The following is a 23,373-nucleotide window of genomic DNA, read 5'->3' on the forward strand; positions in this document are numbered from 1 at the left end:
AAGAAATACACAAAAAATTTTAGCAAATAAAGAAAATGTTAATTATAATTTTTTTATTTTTTGAGATGAAAAACTTATTAACTTAAAAAAAGTACACTGTGAATAAGCAAATGAATAAAAATGTTTAATTGGATGAAATCTGACATTGCATAAGTGCAGCAAGTTTTTCAAAATTTGGCTCATAAGGCAATTCTCAAACATTATTCCAAATGTTGATCTGTTAATTGGGATTGATTTTTTGTTTTGATTGCATTCATAAATGAAAATGCAGATTCACATAAATATGTTGATCCAAAGAAGGCATTGAAACGTGCAACAATTGTCCAAATATTTAGATATTTATCTTTGTTTATCAGTTTCCAAAAATACAATCTGAAACAGTGACTTAAGATTTATGTCACATTTAATATTTATTATTTCTTATTCCAAGCCTGCTAAATTTGTAGTACCGAGAAAATTGTTTAGTTTCTGAGCTACACTTTTGACGTTGATATTGTCATTAAACGGGTGATAAAAAAACTGGCAAAATCTTCAAGTTCACTTAATGTTAGAAATCTTTTAAATTCTTTTAGAAGCAGTGCAATAATATTGGCATATTTGTTGTAAGTAAGATTCTTTTTATTTTTAGACTGCTTTAAATCATGATGTTTTAATTGCATTGCAAGCATATTTAGTTTCTCTTTAAATGACTTCAAAATGTTTATCATATCTATTATTATTTTACCTTTACCCTGTAGTTGCAGATTTAATTGGTGTAATTTTTCAGTAATGTTGCAGAAAAAAGCAAGATCAAGAAGCCATTTTTGATCATTTAATTGTGGATATGAATCACTTGTAGTTTGTAAATATGAGCATATTTGTGGCAGAAGTTCTCATTAAAATGTAGCACGACTTAACCATCTTACGTCAGTATGTAGTAACAGTTCACTGTGTTCATCGCCGCATTCTTTTAGCAAGTGCAAAACTGACAATGTGACAAACTTTTAGATCTTATGGAATTTATTATTTTAAATGCAACATCTATAACATGATTGAATTTCAATACTTTTGAACATAGCACTTGAGTATGTATAATACAATGATAATCCATAAAATTTGGAATGTTGTCATCATTTTTACAGAGAGCAACGAAGCCACTTTTATTACCGATCATTGCTGGAGTCCCATCAGTGGTTATTGATACCAGCTTGCAAATTGGAAAATTTGTATGTGCAACATAATTTTTAAACAAATTGAAGATATCCTGACTTCTTGTGCATTCGTGCATTGGAATAATAGTTAATAATTCTTCTGTGGCCGACGTATCATCAAAAACCATTCGAATAAAAACACATAATTGTGCAGTGCTGATATAGTCTGTAGATTTGTCAAACTTTAGTGATAATACAATGCATTTATTAATGTTTTCATGTAAAATATCTTCAAGATTTTGGCTAATTCCTTCTGTTCTACACATAACAGTATTTTGTGATAACAACATATTTTCGATGGATGCCATTATTTCCGATTTATTTTTAAAATCTTGAAACAACACTTCTCCAGCTTTAATAAAAGCTTCTTTCCATACTTCCCCATCTTGAAACGGTTTATTATGTTTAATTAAAGTATCAGCAACTTTGAATGAGGCAATCATAGCAGTCTTTGAGTTTGTGTTGTATTTAAAAAAAGCTGTTTTGTTGCACAGTTAATTCTGCCTTCAGTTGTTGCATTTTGGCCTTTCTTAATGCAGTACCACGTGGATAATCTTCTTCATAGTTTTATGAACTGTTAGAAAATGTCTTTCAACGTTTCCTTTCTTAGGCAAAGCTACTGTTGCATTGCAAATAAAACACACACATTTATCTTTTGTCATAGTAAAGAAATAATCTTCTTCCCATTCACTGTGATAATGATAAGTTTTTATTTTTTTCCGGCCTATACTTGGTTTATTCATTCTAAAATAATAGGGTTAAGTGTTAATAACATTTAAAACAATAATTAATAAACTAACATACCTGCTTCTGTTCACTGTATGAATAAATAAAAAAAAAACTAAAATTGAAAGTAAATACAAGTGCACAAACAAGGAGTAAGAAGTGGATTGAAGCCAGGTGCTGTCACGTTACTGTCTGGCACATGATTTTGCACCATTTTATGCAATTGCCACTTATATGCGCATGCGTTAACATTCATTTGTATTGTTCATCGGGATAAATACAAACAGTATGGGTATGTTGCACAGACAGTCTATTATTGTAAGAATAAATTATCGAATTAAGATTTTTAAACATTAATTTAAGTGAAAGCAAATTGTTCAACTTTAGCTTTGCAGGCTACTTTCAAAACCATTGTGGTCGACCGGTCGACCACAGTCTACATGTTGGCAACCCTGTTTTAGAGCATCAATTACTTAGTACGAAATGACGTGGTTCACACGGATAAGATAAATTGTCGCCTGTATACCCAAAAATGTCCGAAAGCAATACACACTGTTTTGTGTAAACATTTGAAAGGAATAGCCATAGGTATGAAGAAATACACACAATTTATTGCATAAAATACGTACTTAAGTCAATACAGTTTGATAACATCACACAAAAAACAACGGAAAGTCAAACTGTCACATAGTGATAACAAGTTAATGTTGAGTATGTTTGAAAAGTTTGCCATTGCTCACGATACACACCATTGTTATCAAACTGTATTAACATAAGTACATATTTTATGCAATAAATTGTGCGTATTTCTTCATACCTATTGCTATTCCTTTCAAATATTTACACAAAACAGTATTCACCACTTTCAGGCATTTTTGGGTATATAGACGACAATTTATCTTATCCGTGTGAACCATATGTCATTTCATACTAAGTAATTGATGCTCTAAAACTTTCTAATTGGAAAGTTTGCTCTATCTGTTTTCATTTTCAATTTGCACTGCCTATCTTCCAAATTTTGCCACTAGCACTGCTGTCGTTTGCATTAGGTCAGGCATAGTCACTTTATTGTTACCTCACTTGCATAGCTGTAGCTCTCTCTGTTTGCAAGAATTTTCCGGTTAAAGGGACTTTCCTATGCACCTTGTATAGGGTGCATAGGAAACAATGAATTCACAACCTGTTTATAATAAACAGGTTGTGAATTCATTGTTTCTAAGGGGATTATTGTTTCTTAAGGCAAATTTATGTTTCTAAGGGGATTATCAAACAATCTTCATGCGATACAGTGCTTCAGTCTTTATTGTTAATGCAATTCCCTTTTAACATTGCCTTAAATATTTATAGTAATTCCAATGTCCCAGAAAAATGTTTATGGTGTTTAGTTTGTGTTTTAATTATAAAATTGATGATTAAAAGCGAATAAGAATATAAATTAAAATTTGCATAACAACCCATGGACCTGGAAATCTTGTTTGAAATAATGGCAGAATAGATTCTCAGTTGCATTGTAATATTTTAAAGAATGATTTGGTGGGTACATTACAGTTGTATAAATTAAAATAAAAAATATTTTTTTAACAGGATAACATAGTGCTAAATGCACTAAAACCCTGCTTCAGCAGTTGTGCATCATTTAAGCATTTACTAACATTTTTAATATATTCTGGGGTTTATGAGAAGCTGTAAAGTGTTATAACTAAATTTCTTATAACTTTTTATGTTTAACCTAATAGAAATATTTCAGAAAACTTATTATTATATAATAAGTTCTATAATAATAATAATATTATTATTATTATTATTATAGAAGTGTGTGGACATTTTCTTTTTCTTTTATAGTCACATATATAATTATAAAATGTGAGATCCAATCAATATTCCATCATCATAAAATGAAATAATTCTGTACTCTAATTCTAATTACTGTATATTTAACTCTAATATTTATACCGATAAATATTAAGTTCTTGGAAAATGATTTTTATATTGTTCAATATTTATAATTTGATAATGCTTTGAAGATGAATTCAATATTATATTTTAATATTCTTCACAAACCAGAACTGGTCCCAAATTATCTAGATTTTATCCCATGTCCTCAGAGTGGTATATTAATGAAAATGCCATTGTGTACATGTGCAATTTTTATTAATATAGTTTCATATTTCTTATAAAAATTTCAGTGTGTGTGAAAAAAATGAACTTGGTTGTAATTTCAGAGGAAAAGAAAAATCGAGTTTGGAAATAGAGAGCATTTGATATGTTAGCAACAATTTCATCAGTAATAGATATTTCTTTGTTGTTTGGGCATTCCGATTAAATAATCAGAATTCCCAAACAGCAAAGATATTATTATTGGTTTATCTAAAGCAGTGTTGGGGGTCGCAAAACCTTACACGGGGGGTCGCGGGTAAAAGAAAAAGACAAGTGTTTGTAGGTCCTGCACTACATTTAAAAAAACTACAATTTTAGCGAGAAGGCTGTACCTGTTTATTATACAGTACAATTGGTTTTTTGATCGGCATTTAGGTCTGAACGATGGGTGTCGCCAGGGTGGGGCCTGGGTGGGTACGCCCACCCCAGAAAATGATAGCCGAAAAAGTGTTGAGCTGACTTGTAAAAAGAAGTAATAAGTAGAAAAGTAGAAGTTCAGAACTCTCATCCTAAAAAAAAAGGTCAACAGCACCCAGAGCCCAATGTTATAATGAAAAGGAAGTTTCATACTGTACGTCTGTACGTGTCTTAAGTTATTGTCAATTCTTCTTAAATTCTCATTTTAATCAACAATAATTTCTCTCAACAGAAAGAAAATTAAATACATAATTTTTAAAATCACTGATATAGTTTTAATATCGCCCTAGGGGGGCCGCCAGAATTTTTTAACTTGTAAAGAGGTCACGTATTCAAAAAGGTTGAAAAACACTGATCTAAAGTATGTGGAGGGGGAAAAAGCCTCTTCTCTGGATGGGATAATGAGAGCTATGAAAGCTATCATAATATATGACAAGAAATTGTGGATACTGAATATTTGTCACCAAATTGCATTTGGAAAAAAACTTAGAAATATTCTCCAATTTTGATGAAAACACCAAAGGTTGAAGAAGAATGAAAGAAAGTTAATATTAACAATATACTATATACAGTAGAGCGTCATTTATCCGAATCAATTGGGGACTGAGGTTGTTCGGATAACTTATTTTTCGGATAACCAATTATGTACGAAAAAATATATTAATTTATCCCATGTTGAAATTTTTCTCCATTGCGTGTCGCTTCGGGTTGAATTTTCGTCGATGTTACGCCTAACGAAGACTATTGTATCGTTAAAAATTATTTTTTTATTTTGTACAAACAAAATAAATATATTGAAAAATATAAAAACAATAAAAAATTATACTTCAGAAGTTAATTTAGTATCAAAAACGTAAAATATTTGAGTAGCTGAAGACATAGCCAAAGATTACAGTGCCACAGCACTGGCGAAAATTTAAATTTGTCGACTGAAATTCCTTCGGATAAACGACGCTCTACTGTACTTATAAAAGATTTTCACAGTTTATAATATGTAACTATACTAATGTTTTATGTATGCATGTATGTATACACGCGCACATGCGTGTATAGAGCATTTTAAGGCTTAGAATTGATGTATGGTTCACGGTTGACATCAATTATTACAGTTTACCCATCTTGCATTCAAAATTCACTTTTATAATTTCAAAATATTTTAGATATTTTTATATTAAAGTTATATAATGTAAACATTTTTTTCTTTTAGATTTACATCATTTAGTAGTAGTTCATTTAGTTTTGGTCAAGGTGGAGGTGGACGAGCTGGTGTTAGAAAAACTACAGTTTCAACAAAAACAATTAATGGAAAAAGAATCGAAACAAGAACGTATGTGTAATATTTTTTATATTTATTTAATTAGTTTTAAAGCTACTGGAAAGTTTTAAAAATTTTAATGAAAAGTTGTATCTGGTATATAACTCCTCAATATATATCTGGTCAAAACACCTTAATTTTCTAGGAATTATCACATCCAAACACACCATAATTACTAGCCAATCAACAACTTTATTTTATCCAAATGCATTTTGGAAATTACAATATTTCCTTCTCAGTGGGTTTTCTTCCTTACAAGCTAAACAATGCACAAACACTTTTTTCCATATTCTAGTAAATATAAATAACTATATTTTCAAAAAGACACTGTGGCCAGGTTGCTTGTAAAAGGCCAACCTTTTACAAGCAACCTGGCTACACGATGTCTTTTTGAAAAATAAAAATAAAATAATAAAATTACAACTTATAATCATATCCACTAAAACCATTAAATATTTACCTTCTAATCTATATACAGTAGACCCCCCCATAACGTGGTAGATATGTTCCACTTTATAAGAATTTCACATTGTAGGAATCCTTAAATACATGAGCCAATCACAGCCCGACACGTGTGAAGTTTGCGGACTACGGCTGTTTGAAAGGTTTTCTTCCATAAAATTAATCAATTCTAGACTAATTCGACTCAACATTTCCAAAACACGTATAATTTTTTGGGAATAATCAGTATAAACTATGCTATAAACAAAAAATTGTAGGATTACTTACCAAGTGTGCACCGTTCGACGTCGCCATTGCTTAACCCCTTCATTCCCGATCATTAATTAAATTGGTATAAGATTAATATTAAAATACATTAAAAATACTTAAAACTAAAAAAAAACGAAGGAATGCGTTAATTTTGAAGGTTTTTCTTCAAAATTAACGCAAAATTAAATTTCTTCAAAATTTTCCTTTGTTTCGCCTTTCTGTGAAATTTAACACCGATGAATCATTGTTTACACAGCTGGGTGACCTTGAACACAGCTGGAGTCCGATTTCCCGGGACATTCTCATAGACGTCTCGGGAGGACAAGGGTTTAAAGTAGGGTGACTATAAGCAACACGGAAATTTTTAAATATTTTTAAAAAATTCAAACTTTTATTGCGATTTCCGACCCCCCCTAATTAATTAATTTTATATTTAAAAAAATATATTAATTAAAAAAATTAAAAAACCATTGGAGGTCGTTTTTGACATCAGAAACTAGCTTTAAATAACTTTACCGAATGAATATCCGTGCACTACAACTTAGGAACCATGAAATAAATTTGATAAAAAACTCCCATTAAAAAACAACTGAGCCTTAATCGAGCCTTTTTAAAGGCTAATTAAAATCGCGATAAAATTTTTTCGCGCGGGCAAAAAATTTTGGAAAAATTTGGGGACCTAAAAAACATTCCAAAAATTCAAAAAAAAAAAAATTTTTTTCAAAAATGGCCTTAAGGACCACGTTTTTCGTAACACTATGTAGGCTTGACGAGTTAACTCGTCAATGGAGACTGAGGGGTTAAGCTTGTTTTCATCGCGGAGCAGCTCACCAAACGGCGGCCGCGATTTCTGATAAATTATTTTTCTGCGAAAAATTCGTTGAACTTTAGAGGCCTCATTAATAGAAATAATTTTTATGTCCGTTGAATAAGAAATGTTTCTTTCACAAGAAATGTATAAAATTACAGTGCTGTATTAGACTTACGGTACCTAATTTACATACTGTACAGACGATAGTAAACTCAACTTACTCGCCTAAACTCTCCGTAGCGTGGCGCTGGATGGCGGAAAGTATATATACAGTAGAGCATCGATTATTTGACCCCCAATTAACCGTCACATCAGTTAACCGACTGTTCTAGTCAGCAAATTTCAAATGTCTGCTAGTGATGTGGCACTACAATATTTGGCTATGTCTTGTCTACTTTAATATTATTTTTGTTAAATTTTTGCATGTTTTAGCTGGCAACATGGCTCGACCATTGAAGGGAGGCCAGTATTTAAACGAGACTTAATTTTCTAATTATNACATACATTATAGACATAGCCATTCCAAACACTCACAATGTACAAAACACATGCACTGAAAAAATTAGCAAGTACACAGAACTCGCCCAGGAAATCAGGCATCTGTGGAGGATGGATAGAGTGCTTATTGTACCTGCCGTTCTCTCCTGTACAGGTGTGATACCACACACGCTACACAAAAGCCTGGGAACATTACAATTGAGTAGAAATACATACATCACACTACAGAAGGCCACTATATTGAATACATGCCATATTGTTAGGAAATTCCTGAATACAGACACTGACACACTTATATAAGTTTAGTTTTGTTTTGATTGCTATGCCTTGACTCTGGTCCGGCATGGTACACAGCCACCGGTGTGAACCGAGTAACCCACTAAACCCAACACAATAATAATAATAAAAAGTGCAGAGTCCAAATGGTTAGGACTTGAAAGTTGAAATTTGGTACACAGTTAGTGTGCGTTACGAGAACACACACTAAGAAGGGATTTTTCGAAATTCCTCCCCACGGGGGAGAGGGACAGGATTAAGGCTTAACACTTCCATCAACAATGGAAGTGTTATGTAACAATGGAATTGTTAAGGGAAAGCGACGTACAAGACACAGATGCAGTTTTTTTCGTTTTTGCGGGAAATCGAACATATTTTTAGAACCATCTAAAAATTCTCTAATTAGTCTGGAAACAAGGGGACCCAATTCTTGCATTCTGTGAAATCGAACATATTTTTAGACCCATCTAAAAATTCTCTAATTAGTCTGGAAACAAGGGGACCCAATTCTTGCATTCTGTGACTGTAATGTAATAATTTTAATCTTCACTATCATTACTTTTGCCCGAACAACGCCAGGCCTACCTGCTAGTTTTTTAATATTTCAACTGTTTTAACTATTTTCTTATTAAAATGATTTTCACCTATTTTAAGAATTTAAAAAACTAATGTTAGTTTTTTAAAACATTAACGTTAGTCTTGCAATATGTGGGCAAGCATTGTCATGTTGGAAAATGACCTTGTCGTGTCTTTTGGTATATTCTGGACATTTTTGCCTCAATGCTTCATTCAATTTGATTAACTGTTGTTTGTAACTTTCAGCATTGATTTTATGACTTGGTTGCAACAGCTCATAGTACACCCTTTTGGTCCCACCAGATATACAACATAAGCTTAATTTCTCCATGAAATTTCTGTTTTGGCATTGATGGACTTGGTTCACCAGGATGCACCCATGCCTTTGGGCATTTAGGATTGTCAAAGTGAATCCATTTTTCATCTCCAGTAACAATTCAGTATTAATCCTTTTAGTTCCCAGCAATTTTTCATATTAATGTAATTAAACATAAAAAATACTTAAAACTGAAAAAAAACGAAAGAAATGCGTTAATTTTGAAGAAAAAGTTTCAAATTTTATTTTCCATTGTCTCGCTTTTCTGTGAAATCTGACGCGGATGAGTCATTGTGTTTACAGCTGGATGACCTTCAATTCAATTTATTTACAGAGGCATAAATGCATACCTTGGCTCCGCTATGAACACTACCAAGGAAATAAAATACAGGAAATGTAAACAAACAACAGTATGTACATTGTAGATTCCATGCAGAACTTTAAGTTAATGGATAAAATCCATAAAATTATAATTAAATAAAATTAAATTATACTATACTTTAGTAAAACAAAGTATAGCTGGATGACCTTGAGAACAGCTGGTGTTGGATTTCCCAGGACATTCTCATAGAAGTCTCAGGAGGCGAAGGGTTTAAAGTAGGGTGAATACTAGCCGGCTGTATATTTTTAAATAATTAAAATTTTTATTGCGATTTCCAACTCCCCCGACTTAATTAAGTTAAACATATATATAATAAAATATATTAATTAAAAAAATTNAATATTTTTGAAAAATTAAAATTTTTATTGCGATTTCCGACCTCCCCTAATTAATTAAATTTATATATAATAAAATCTATTAATTAAAAAAAATTAAAAAACTATTGGAGGTCGTTTTTGACATCAGAAAGTAGCTTTAAATAACTTTACTGAAGTCAAATCCATGCACTACAACTTTAGAACGATTAATTAATTTTGATAAAAAAATCCCATTAAAAAACAATTAAGCCTTAATTAAAGTCGCGATAAAATTTTTTTGTGCAGGTAAAAATTTTTGAAAAAATTTGGAGACTTAAAAAACATTCCAAAAATCAAAAAAAAATTTGGGGGGCCGAAAGGACCGAGTTTTCTGTAACGCTATGTAACCTGCCCGAGTTAACTCAGGCTAAGAACTAAAAGGGTTAAAAAACCTTTTCTTTTTTGTCTTTGGAGCAATAATTTGCATATGGTTTTTGACATTCAATGTCTCGTCTCTTTCAATTCGTATGTATGTGACCCTAATTTCCTTGCTTTTGAACCATTCCCATTGCATGTAGATATTTGGAAATACATGGTTGGGTGACATTTAAAGCAGCAGCCAATTCCAATTGTGTTTGGCAAGGATCTTCATCCAGTAATGCTTCCAGTTCTTCATCTTGGATTTTTTTTGATGGTTTTCCATGCTCTTTATCATGTGTATCAAAATCATTATTTTTAAACCGTCAAAACCAGTCTTTGCATTTTGTATTGAATGGAGAATGTTCACCATAAATTTCCAACAGCAAACAATATGTTTCTGCTGCAATTTTCTTTGAAATAAAATAATGAAGCAAAACTTCCCGCAAATGCTGTTTTCATGGCACAAAACTTGACACTTTTAACCAAATAAAGATAATTATTGTTTACACTTTAAACAGATGCCTTAGACTTATTTTTGAAGAATGCTGTCAAACTTTTCAAATAAAAGTGTTGCCAGATTCAGTTGCATACAAACAGTATTACTAATGCCATCTATTATAAAAGAGCAGAGTCATATTTATACACCTAATGTATTGTAGTTTATATAACCATTAATAAAAAAATACAGTATAAAGTATTACATAAATTATGAGCAATATTTTGCTCTTTGACAAAGTTAGCTACTGCAGTCTGATCTCCAAATTTTGCCTATCTCATTGCATTCACTACTTGATTTCTTCTTAAAATACTCGGTCTACAAATCCAAGTCAAACCAAGAAAATTTATCAGATCCTTTAGGTTTTTTTATCCCAATCAGTAAAATATTTCTTACCAGCTGAACAAACAAACCAACAGCTAACTTTGAATGAATGAATTATTGAGATTGATATGTTATATTTTTGATTTGCCACCAGACTGCAATCACACTTCAAAAATAACCTGGAATCTACTGATCCTGGTTTGTTACTTAACTAATTTCTCTTTCAAACTACAGTTTAAATTCAACCTAATTGGAAAATGACTACTAAATACTTCATCCAAAACTGCAAAACCTGAAACCAATGATATAAAAATTAAATCAGTTTATAGCCAAATCAATAACTGAACTACCTAATGAACTCACATAAGAATAACAGCCTTTAGACACAAATGGGCATCTACTATTCATAGACAGAGAGCAAAAATTCTCACAAAAAGAACTTAATATTGACTTGCCTTGCTGATTTATTATCAGATTCAGTAATATTCTTGATAACCAACACCAGTCCACCTCACCCAAAATTTCCAGGGCCCAGTCCTGTGGGTCTGTTTCTGTACATGCATTAAAATTGCCCCCAACCAATATCAATATTATAACTTTGAACTACCATAACAATCTTGTTCCAAATATCTTTCCAAATAACAGGTCTTGGATACAAAAAAAAAAGCAATCAATCTATTACCTAACATATTCAATTTCAATCACCAAAACTCTAACAAGGGGACGTTACGGTCTCGAAAATTCTGTTTGGGATGAGACTTGCAGGTTAGTAGTATACCTCAAGGGTGTCCACCCAGAAGAACTGTAAAGTGCACTAGCCAGAAGATTCTGAGTAAAAAGGCTCTAAAGTTTTAAGCTCAGCTCATATACTGATCGATTTTACACTATGGCAGCACAGCAAAATGGCTGAGTCTGTAGCGAATTTGCTTGCAACGCAGGCAATCTAGGTTCAATCCTACCTTCAGCAAATTTTTTTTTAAATTTATTTAAAAGTTGTAACTATGCGCTTCGATCCAAAAGAGAGGAAGCCACTTAAGCGTTTCTGGTATTATTTGTTTAAGTAGTTAGTAATCATTTATTGTTATAATTAATTGTTATATTTAGCACTAGTATTTCTCGAAGTCAAGAAAACCGCTTGAAATTTTGCCCATTCATAGTTACTTTTGAACATAAATAAACAGCAAATTTTTTTTTAAATTNAGTTAAATAATTTCAAATGCATTTTTAATGGAGGTAAATTAAAACTTTAATTACTATTGTCATTAAAAAGTTATTACAAATTTTAAGTTATAATAAACTGTGGAGAGGTTAAAAATATTTGTTTTAAATTTGAAGAATTTTTCAATTCATTATCTTCAACCCACCATAAGACAATATGTTATGTGAAAGTATCACTTTTGCTGCTGACTTGTGAAAATTCATGGAATGATTAGCTCCCAGGTGTGAAAGTTGACAGTTATTGGACAAAAATGCATTTGAAATTATTCAACTTTTTAAAAATAAAATATTATCTTTAATTCGCATTTTAATTAGCTGTAACACTCATTTCATAAATAAAATAAAATTATTTATGATTTAATTGATAATATTTTTAGGTCATTAACTTTATTTAAAAGTGTTACAATTTTTAAAACAATTAAAAAAAAAAGTTTGCTGAAGGTAGGATTGAACCTAGATCGCCTGTGTTGCAAGCAAATTTGCTACAGACTCAGCCATTTTGCTGTGCTGCCATAGTGTAAGATCGATCAGTATATGAGCTGAGCTTAAAACTTTAGAGCCTTTTTACTCAGAATCTTCTGGCTAGTGCACTTTACAGTTTTTCTGGGTGGACACCCTTGAGGTATACTACTAACCTGCAAAGTCTTATCCCAAACAGAATTTCCAAGACCGTAAGGTCCCCTTATAAGATAACAATTTGCTTAACAAGAGCATCCAACCTGCTATATAATGTCATCTATTAGTTTCACGAAAACCAATTTCTTGAATGATTACAAAATTTTCACAATCATTGAACAGTGGATTTACCATCTCACCAAGTTTCTGAGAAAGCGAGAACTTGAAAAGAAGACAAAAATTGCCAAAATAAATATGATTTGTTCAGAATTCCCTCACAATTCCACAATGTTATTGAAACATCAGAATGAAGTCAAGATCCACCTTGCATTTCCATGCTCTTTGTGAATGGATTATAAGTAAAAACCTTGTCATTTACCTTGACTGCATTACCATTGTTTATATATTTAATCTATGCCCCTTTCCCTTTTTCATCTTAGGAAAATAGTGAGGGCCTTTGCTAAACTTCACTAGTGAAAGGAGGTAGGTTATCCGTTATATAAATATTGGAACCTTTCAGCTTAAATGACATACTTTTGATCTTACATTTATTGCTACAATCCAAAAAATTAATCTTTTCCTTCCAGTTTTACATATCCTAATCTGTAACATTTTTCTACGGAAACATTATTAACATTCAGCTTATTGCAAAAAAATGTTTAACATAGTATCCTTAATTTGGATCTTCCTGATCTATCTCAGGAAATCCTGAAATAATCATGTTATTAAGTCTTATAAAACATTCATAATGCTCTATATACAATTATTAAACAGAAATTTAAAAAATTAATTAAAATATTCAAAAAAGTTAGAATTTTAATGAAATCTACTTGGATAAAAATATAAGGTCATACAATATTTTCAATAATTACACTGCCAAAAGCCAGCAAATCTGCCTTTATTTTGAATAACCTTTATTAGTCTTTCAATCATTGATGATGATAGTTTATTTTGTATATCAGAATTATTTCAAGTTTTTTCAATGGCTTGCATCAAATCCTGCTTAGATGTAAATATACTAAAATCTTTGTGTACAGATCTAACAGACAAAAATTCCCCACAGATTCTCAATATGATTAGATCAGGACTTCTACTTGGCCATTTTAAAACAGTTATTTTATTAGCTGTAAACCATGATTTTGTTGCCATAGAGCAGTGAATTGATGCATTGTCTTGCTGAAATATCCAATCACCAGATGTAATAAGTGGTCCAAAAGGCAACAATTTTCTGCCAAAAATATCTTGATATTTAGAATAATTTATTCTTGTTGTGATAAATGCGATTGGTGTTGTAATGATATGGGCTGACTTTCAAAGCCGGACCATACCATTATAACCACCACCAACTTACTGCTGAGTAGTAAGACCTATCATCTCTGATGTCATGCCAGTAGTAATTAAAACTGTCAGGTCCATCCAAATTAAATTTTTTCTCATTTGAAAATATTACATCAGCCCATTTACTGCCAAATGTGTTCAAGTGCATACTGGTCTTGCTTCTTGATGTGCTTGTGTTAAAGGATGTCTAACTTTCCTTTTAGAGAATTTTAAATTTTCATTGGCAGATAAAACATTTCTAATGGTTCTTGATGTGCAATTTAATTCTAATTCTCCCAAAATAGTTCTTGAGGACATTCTTATGATGGGAAAGGTTTACAATCTGAGATTTCTGATGTACTGTTAACAATTGTGGTCTTCCTGACCTCTTCTTAGTACTGTTATTTTCTGGATCACGTAGAAATCCATTCACACACTGTTAGATCATTCAATTTTTAATCAAATTGTTTCTCCATTCAATCCCATTTCTGAAAATGCTAAAATTTGGCCTCTCTCAAATCCTGACAAATGTTTTTCTTTTGGCATTGCTGCAAGTAAAATTATAGAATGGACACCATATAGAATACTTAGCAGATTTTAACAAGTCTAAACTTGTGTAATTCAATTTTCGCAATTAACTGTTGTGAAAACGACTTTATACTTTTTTCCAAGTAGATTTCATTAAAATTTTAACTTTTTCTAATAGTTTTGTTAATTTTTTTACTTCTATGTAATAATTGTATAAATGTGTGTATTCTTCTTTTGATTAATGTATATCAACAGCAGAAATAAATAATTTTCAAAAATATGGAAAATATGAAAAAAAATTTAAGCAACCTTAAACTTTTTTCCAGCACCTTAATTTCTGAGATTCACTGTTGCAAATTCACTCATTCTGTAGTTGAGGCCAAATCCTCCTCCTGCATCAATTTCTTTTCCAGTAACTCTAACCTATATTCAAATCCCACAATAGCTTCATCCAAATTCTCCATCCACAAGAATATTTTATTCACTTTTGCAATCATTCTCTCTAATTCCATCTTTCACATTTAGATCTGCCTGTAACAAATCTATAATTTTTATTGTCTCTAATATATCTGTGTGAAAGATTTCTGTCCTATCCTTCTGGCCTATTGGCAAATATATTTTCTTTTTTTACATTAAATCATAAGGGTTATCTTAACTGTAATAGAAAACAAAAATTTGTAATTAGTTAAATCACACTGAAATTGCCCACAAAATTCCCTTCCTAAATATTACTAATTAAAAGTTTTAATTTTTAAAATTGATTTTTTAAAAATTGAGTGTTAATCTATACTAATATTATAAAGAGGTAATGTTTGTAAATAAGTAAGTTTGGATGTAGCGTGTAATCTCCGAAACTATTCATCTGATTTCAAAAATTCTTTCACCAATATTTAGAATGGAACTTCAGGGTGGACATAGGCTGTATCTTATTCCGTTAAACATTCATATAAATTAAAAGATATAATCTAGGTTAAGGCTTTTATGTCCAACAGATGGTGCTACGAGTACAACGCCCTAAGTTTGCTTTTCTGTGAGGCATTATGCTTTTCTGTGAAAATGAACTAAAGCAGATCATCTATCTATCTGTATAAATAAAAATGTAATGTTTGTTTGTTCCTACCGATTCCTTTGAAATTTTGACACAATGCTGCATTCGAATACACACGTGTTTTTATATAATATACATGTCGAAATTCCCCCCCACTGAAGGGAGATGGTTAAGATTAAGGCTTACCGTGAAGAACTTGGCTTCTATTATACTATTTTAGATGCGGGTTTTTGCGTTTTAATAGGGTACGTCAAGAGAATGTACACTAAGAAGAAATTTTTTGAAAAATTCCCCCCCCCCCACGGGGGAAGTGTTATACATTTATAATAGATACATTTTGAGTCACAACAACACGTGGCGGGGTCGGCTAGTCTTATAATATAATCAAGATGGGATGATGATGATGATCATAATAATAATCAGCACAGAGCCTAAACAGTTAGGAATTGAAGGTTGAAATTTGGGTACATAATTAGGGTACATCATAAGAATGTTACACTAAGAAGGGATTCTTCAAAATTCCTCTCCATGGGGGAGAGGGAGAGGATTAAGGATTACACTCAAGAACTCTGCTTCTACTGTACTATTTTAGATGTGGTTTTTTGTGGGAAGTCAAACATATTTTTAGACCCATCTAAAAATTCTCTAATTAGTCTTGGAAGAGTGGAACCCAATTTTTGTACTCGGTGAAAACGGGAAAGATCAGCTATAATCTAATAATCTTTTCTATAGTTACTTTTTGCCTGAACAATGCCGGGCTCATCTGCTAGTTTATTAGAATATTCAATTAAAAACAGTTAAATAGATTACTGGTGTTTTTCCATAGTACATTAGGACATTACATAGACTGCATTACTGGATTTTTTTCACTCGTTTGCATTTTTTTTTTTGTACAAAATCTTTTTAACAGGTACTGAGTTAACTGGGTAATATCCAGGTAACTCAGTAAGTGCATACCCAATATCTACATTACAAAGGACATTTGGCCATCTCTTATTAGAATTTAAACTGTTAATTCACAAAGCTTTTTATTCTATTAAATTTTTTAAGATAATGAACTACAGAAAAATATCTAATAAATTGTAAATATATAAAAAATAAGAAATTGCATTATGTATAAAATACTCTTAGCATTGGTGAAGAATTTAAGAATTGAATAATGTTTTTTCAGATTATTAATTAATGTATTTTGGTTTTTTTTAGTACTGTAGAAAATGGAGTTGAAACTGTGACTGTTCATGAAGATGGTATTTTGAAGTCAAAAACAATTAATGGAGTGCCTCAAGCTATTGAATATTAATAAATAATGTGGTATAACAATGGATTTATTTTCCCTTCTGACTTTTGTTGCAAGCTAGCATGGACCAGAAGTGGATTTGTTCTATATTTGCTCTTATAAGACATATCTTATTAAATACACTGCAAAGACTTTTTTCCTTAATGAAGTAAGCTGCATTCAGCAATGTGGACCAATATTTTAATTTGTACAGTTTGCCAAAAAATTTATTAAATATCATTCTTATAGTTTATACATATTTCAACTTGTGTTTGTTTTATTTTTATTGCCTAGATTTGCTTTGGTTAATATTTTCATAAGGTTATGTTGTACATAATTTAAGAATACATTTGCATTCCTATTTGTTGTTGATGTGTTTATCAACAAATTGGATAAATATAAACAAATTCTAGATCAACATCTAAAATTATGATAGCATAATGCTACCCATTACTTCCAAATTGTCATTTTTTTGTATTTTCGACCCAACTGCAATTATTATATTATATGGACTTGTACATTCAACGCACCGTAGAATAAATAACAAAACTGATTTTCACATAGAGATCAGTCATACTTGTAATCTAATTTAGGTTTAGATGATTTTTAACAAAATAGTTTATAATACTAAGAGTTTAAAAAGTTAGAGCTGTTAATATCTTATGTTTAAATATTTTGTAAGTTATTTAAGAAAAGTCTGTTGTAAAAGCTTATGTTGTGAAAAAGTTTTGTTTCTGTTTGTCTGAAAATGGAGTGAAAATGTAGTATATGATATTCCAGTAAGATTATTGAATGGTTGTGATAATGTTGATAAACAATTTAAATGTACAAACTGGTTTAACTTGTACTTAAAAAATTGAAATATTTCCAGATTTCTAAATGAATGAAAAACGTTTTCATTGAGATAGTCATTTCGTGAAGTTATGATATTCTTTGTTCGAATGCATTCAATAAACCTAAAATTGTACTTGTCATTGTAAATATAACAGAAAATAAATTGTTCTAGAAATTGAAATTTTTCTGTTTAAGAAAAGTACTTTAATTAATCAAAAATACATTTAAAAATATACTATACTAATGATCAATCGTACTCAGAGGGCATTCCTGGGTATAAGCAAAATTTACAGTAATAAAAATACTCATAAATTAATTGAAAATAGCATATGAATATTCTGCTGATATGCATTTGCTCAGTGATTTGTTTTCATATTGTGCAACACAGTTTGTTACATTTCATTAAATAAATAGTGAAAATTAATCCTTTAAATGTTGCAAAATTTTTGCTTCATAGTACTGTATCATCAAATTATTCAAAGTAGACTCCAATTCAATTTATTTACTTCTTAGTAAGCTTTGTTACCTTTAGAATAATTCCTCTCATGTTTATGATGATGATGAATAAATGCATTCCCTGTGTTACCATATATTTTATAGACAATCAAGAATTGCTATTAAAGACACTCAAATTTGTTGAAAGTGATCAGAATTTGGTGAAACAGAACCAAAGTTATTGTAATACTTCTGAGCAATAAAATTTTATTGTACTGCATATCAGCAGCTTTTTTTTTATTATTATTATTTAACGTGCAATCTTTTATTACAAAATTTTATTAAACTTTATGAGGATCCTCTGGATATGGTCCCTTGTAAGCAGTGGTGATATTCAGCGGGTTCGCACAGGTTCGGCCGAACCCGTTGTTAACATTTTCAAAGTTTTCAGAACCTTGTTAACAAACACATGTAACATTTCTCAATGGTTTGATTCTTTTGAAAATATTAAAATATACGTATTATACTCTGTAACACTACTAAACTAGAGGCTTCCGATGCACCATTTGAGCGAAAAAAAAATTGTTAAGGAAAAATTTTCTGTTAGCGAACCCTTTGTTAAATATTTCAAATGTCATCACTGCTTGTAAGTACTGTATTGCATTCATATACTACAGCTAAAAATATACACAGACATTCAAAGTTGATACTAACAAACTACTAAATGTTTTATCTATTTTAAGTTACGTTTATTTTATTTAATTAATAAACATTTGCTATAAATTTTTATTTTTCTTACCTATTTTGTCTTTTAATAGTACTAATTACAGGTGTCCCTTGATAATCCGACAAGTATGGGACCAAAGGGGTGTCGGATTACAAAAAGTGTCCGGATTACCGAAAGTGATTATATATTTGCCATTGTTTTGCTAGCAATAGCCTACAATATTCTCTACTCCAACTGTTCGAACAGAATTGCTCACGGAAAGCACACGAAATGTGTCATCGTGTAAGAATTGGTGGGGAGATTCACGTCGTGACATGCTTCTGTGCAAGCAGACACGTAACAGGGACGGGTACCTTGACGGGAGGTGCGTCGGACTACTGAGCATGTCGAATTACAAAACGTCGGACTATCAAGGGACAGCTGTGTCTTTTTTATAACTGCCTATGCAAATTTAGACACAACATACAGGGTAGTTACAGTAGAGCATCGTTTATCCGAAAGAATTCCAGTCGGCAAATTTAAATTTTCACTAGTGCTGTGTGCTGCAATCTTTGGCTATATCTTGGGCTACTCCAATATGTTTTTTGTTGATATGTGTTTTAGCTGGCAGCATTGGCACTTTTGTGTGGTGTTTTTCTGAGGATTGTGTGTCGTGCTGAATCGAACGTTTTTGATACTAGATTAACTTCTAAAGTATAATTTTTTTTGTTTTTATATTTTTCAATATATTTATTTTGTTTGTAAAAAATAAAGAAATAATTTTTAACGATACAATAGTCACGATTATTTTAAAAAGTTTGCATTAGGCCTAACATCGACGAAAATTCAACGCGAAGCGACACGAAATGGAGAAAAATTTCAACACGAGATAGGTTAATATATTTTTTGTACATAATCGGTTATCCGAACAACCCTAGTCCCCAATTGATTCAGTAAACGACGCTCTACTGTACTTTAATTAACATTTATCTAAATCCAAGAAATGGCTTTCCGACATTGCACGAATATGTGCGTCTGATGCATTATTTGGTAAGATTCAAGCTTCGAAAGTTCGAATGAGGTGGGGTCGCCATCCCTCATTCCAAACTTGAATTGTGCCCATTATTTCTACTAATTGTTTAACATAAAATAAATAAATACATTCAAAAATGGACGTATAAAGGAAAAGGGCGTGTCTTACACTATAGGAAGAGTTCCAACAATCAGCAGCAGAAAGTTTAAGTGGAAGAAATTTTAGAGTTGTTCGAATACTAAGTTAATCTAACGGCCCAATGCTAACGAACTTTGAAATTTAAACTATCAACGAATTTCATTTGTTAAACGATTTATAACTTAAAATTTAAACTGTTGAAAAATAAATCAAACTGCCTTTCTTTGGATCCCGCCCATTCAACCTTCGGAAATTGAAATTATGATGTTTGATTGGCTTACAGATTTCAACTGTAAACTAGTTTGAACTTGTATTTGAAAATTAACCACTATCGGACATTTTGTGTTAAGCAATAACGTGAATGAAGAAAACGATTTGGAGCTATAGATATGCGAAATACATACAAAAAACGGCATTTAGTGGTTTTTACATACTCTAAAATCTTCGCTATAGGCCATTGCCTATAGAAGGTTTTATTCGTAAAATTCATCGCGCGCGGTTTACGCACAAAGGCGACTAAATGCATGAAAAACCTGATTACTAGTAAAAATTGTAACAGTGTAAACAAAACATGACGGCAATAATGCAATGATGTATCGAAATTAATTTCAACGTCATGAAAATTGGCAAAAATGACTAAAGAGAAAGGGTATACAATTAACTCTAGTATATAGCACATAATGTTATTCCGGATACTGCTCCTTTCCTATTGGCTTTTATTCTGGAGTTGTACCTAATACCACAGCCAAAGGTCGTGGCTATCCACAACATTCCTTTACAACTTTCGCTTTTGCGGTTTATATATATGAGAGGGGCCTGCAGCCAAGGTTATAGGATCATTTATTACAATTTTTGTATTTTATCGTATTTCTGCCTTACTTTTTTGATGTTTTTGTAACTTTTTTGTTTCAATTTTCTGTTTTGTAGATAGTCAACTATAATCATCACCCATTTTAGTTGTAAATTATAGTAAATAAATAGTTTTTATTTGTCATTCTACTTTTAAAAAAAATTCTTTTTGCTCTTTGGTCCCTAAGAAGAGTTTTTAGCAAATTGTGAGTTCGATCAGACCCACAATAGGCCGGTCGGATGGTGAGGGATGGGGTCCGATATATCCGGACAGTCCATCCCCGAAAAATTCCTTGGCTTTTCGACCTGTTCGGATTTGATCCCAGATCCCTCAAAGCGATAGGCCGGAAGAGTTGGTTTGATTATGAGTATTTATTTGTGCGTTTTTTACATATTATTCCTTCAAAAACGTATAACCGAAGTTTTACTGTATTGTGTAGCTGTTGATAAAAATTACAGAGTTTAGGAGGCAGTGTTGCAAACATATTCGTTGGGAAGCTAAATTCGAAGAGCCTGATAAACCCCTATCTATTGACTCGGAAGGTTATATAAAAAATGAATCTTGCCACTCCAGCAGGCTATCAATAGCCGAGTGGATAAAACCACTGAACACTGATAATTGGTTGCAGGTTCGCATCTCACCAACGAACTGGTCACACGGAGTTTTCTGAGTTTCCTTCACATGTCTAATACATAAATATGAACCAGTTTCTCATAGGAAGTCTCCGGGAAGCATTCTCCATTGGCAAGTCACACAAGTGCTGCGTCACCTTATCCCGTTAATCCTAAGCCACGCTAGCATAATTTTTAATTTTTTATACTAGAGAAATTTCTGCATACTGTTTTATGTTAATGTAAGCAAGAAAACACAAATTTTTTGAAGAAAAAATACAAAATACAAACAGATAAAAAATATACCAAACAAAACTATTCATACTTGCATATTAGCATTATTTTTTCATACTTCTATTATAAAAATTTGATTTTATACGAATTTTTTAAATAATATAAGTAGATTTATCTCAGTGACCTTCAACTGACTCTGAACTATCGGAGACCAACCACTTTCGGCACTAAATGTTAAAAGGGTTAAGACTATAATAAGTATCTTGCCAACTGTTTACTGTACACTTTTAGGAATTGTGTGCCAAAATATGGGATCGTTGATAAGTGATGTTACGCCCCAAGAGAGAGGTAGTTTAAGAAATGTGACAATTTGTGACAAAGAAGGGGGAGGGGTTTAGGGCAGTGTGATGTCACTGCTTACCAACTATACAATTTGGGTTATGAGTGGATCTTGTATAACAAAATTGCGCATCCATTGCTCTTTTATTCTGAAACTCTCAGTATCCATATTGCAAATCTCTCCAGAGGCACCACTGGGTATTTGCAGAGCCATAACTAGGATTTTGGACGCCTATGGCCAAGAATAAAAATGGCGCCTTTTTAATTTTTATTATTAAAAAAATAATAATTTTATTCTAAAAAAATACTATTGTAAAAGAATTATCTAATGACGTTTAAATATTATATAAATATAAATATAAAAATTTTTTGTGTTATTAATTTCGAATACATATTATTTCGAAGCCTTCACGTTGACAGCCTTTAAATCGGCGCCTATGGCGGGGGGTCACATTGGCCATACCCTAGTTATGGCTTTGGGTATTTGCATAGGAATAAAAACGCAAAGGCATATGGAGAAAATTTGATCAGCATGACGAGTTGTACAAAAAATATCTTATTATATAAGTTTTTAACTCACTAATGTAGCAAGTAAATTTGCTGAAAGGGAGCTCATGGTAAACATCGTACGTGACTCTGTCAAAGACGTTGAATGGATTGACGAAGAATTTATATACATGGAAAATCTCCCCGAAAGTGTTCGCACAGAAACCAAAGTACCACTTCTTGGTTTAGTTTCAATAAAAAAACACTTAATCACTGAAATTCTACTATATGGGATTTATTCATCACTAGTAGTGGCGCACTCAGAACTTATTCTTGGGAGGCCGAGTTAAACGGATAAAAAACATTTTTAATGCGAAATCAATTATTCGCACCTTATGTGACCACTAATTCAGAAGTAGTCTAGAAATAGAAGACACCAGAGAATATAAATAAAAATTTTAAGAAAATATTTTTCTACTGTTTTCCTTTTGAAGAGACTAGGGCCACTTGTTCCCCCTGGGTACCAACTGACCATTACTTTTTATAACTGGTTCTTGAAAAATTTCTGGAGACTCTCGGCTTCTCCGACTTCGATCCCAATTCGGTAGGCTGTCACGTTAACCGCTCGGCCGGGTTGTCTCGTAAAGTCGGTTTTGCTTATTATGTCTAAATAATAATAATTTTTTATGTGGATATACGACACTTTTTCATTTTAATTATTAAAAATTGTTCTTAAAATAAAATTTTTGTTTATTAATGTTTCATATTAAAGAAACCGAATTTTTATCATTTAG

At 31.5% G+C, this 23,373-nt stretch overlaps 1 long non-coding RNA gene across 1 annotated transcript; it reads left to right on the forward strand.

Moving 5' to 3' along the window:
- Positions 1 to 5,663: 5,663 nt before the first annotated feature.
- LOC111617788 lies at positions 5,664 to 17,928 on the forward strand. Its single transcript, XR_002755480.1, has 2 exons — positions 5,664 to 5,817; positions 16,841 to 17,928. It is a non-coding gene; the product is annotated as an uncharacterized LOC111617788 (long non-coding RNA).
- The last annotated feature ends 5,445 nt before the right edge of the window (positions 17,929 to 23,373 follow it).

This window comes from Centruroides sculpturatus, unplaced genomic scaffold, assembly GCF_000671375.1.
Source record: "Centruroides sculpturatus isolate CEXI.00-Female unplaced genomic scaffold, Cexi_2.0 scaffold648, whole genome shotgun sequence".
Taxonomy (NCBI): Eukaryota; Metazoa; Arthropoda; class Arachnida; order Scorpiones; family Buthidae; genus Centruroides; species Centruroides sculpturatus.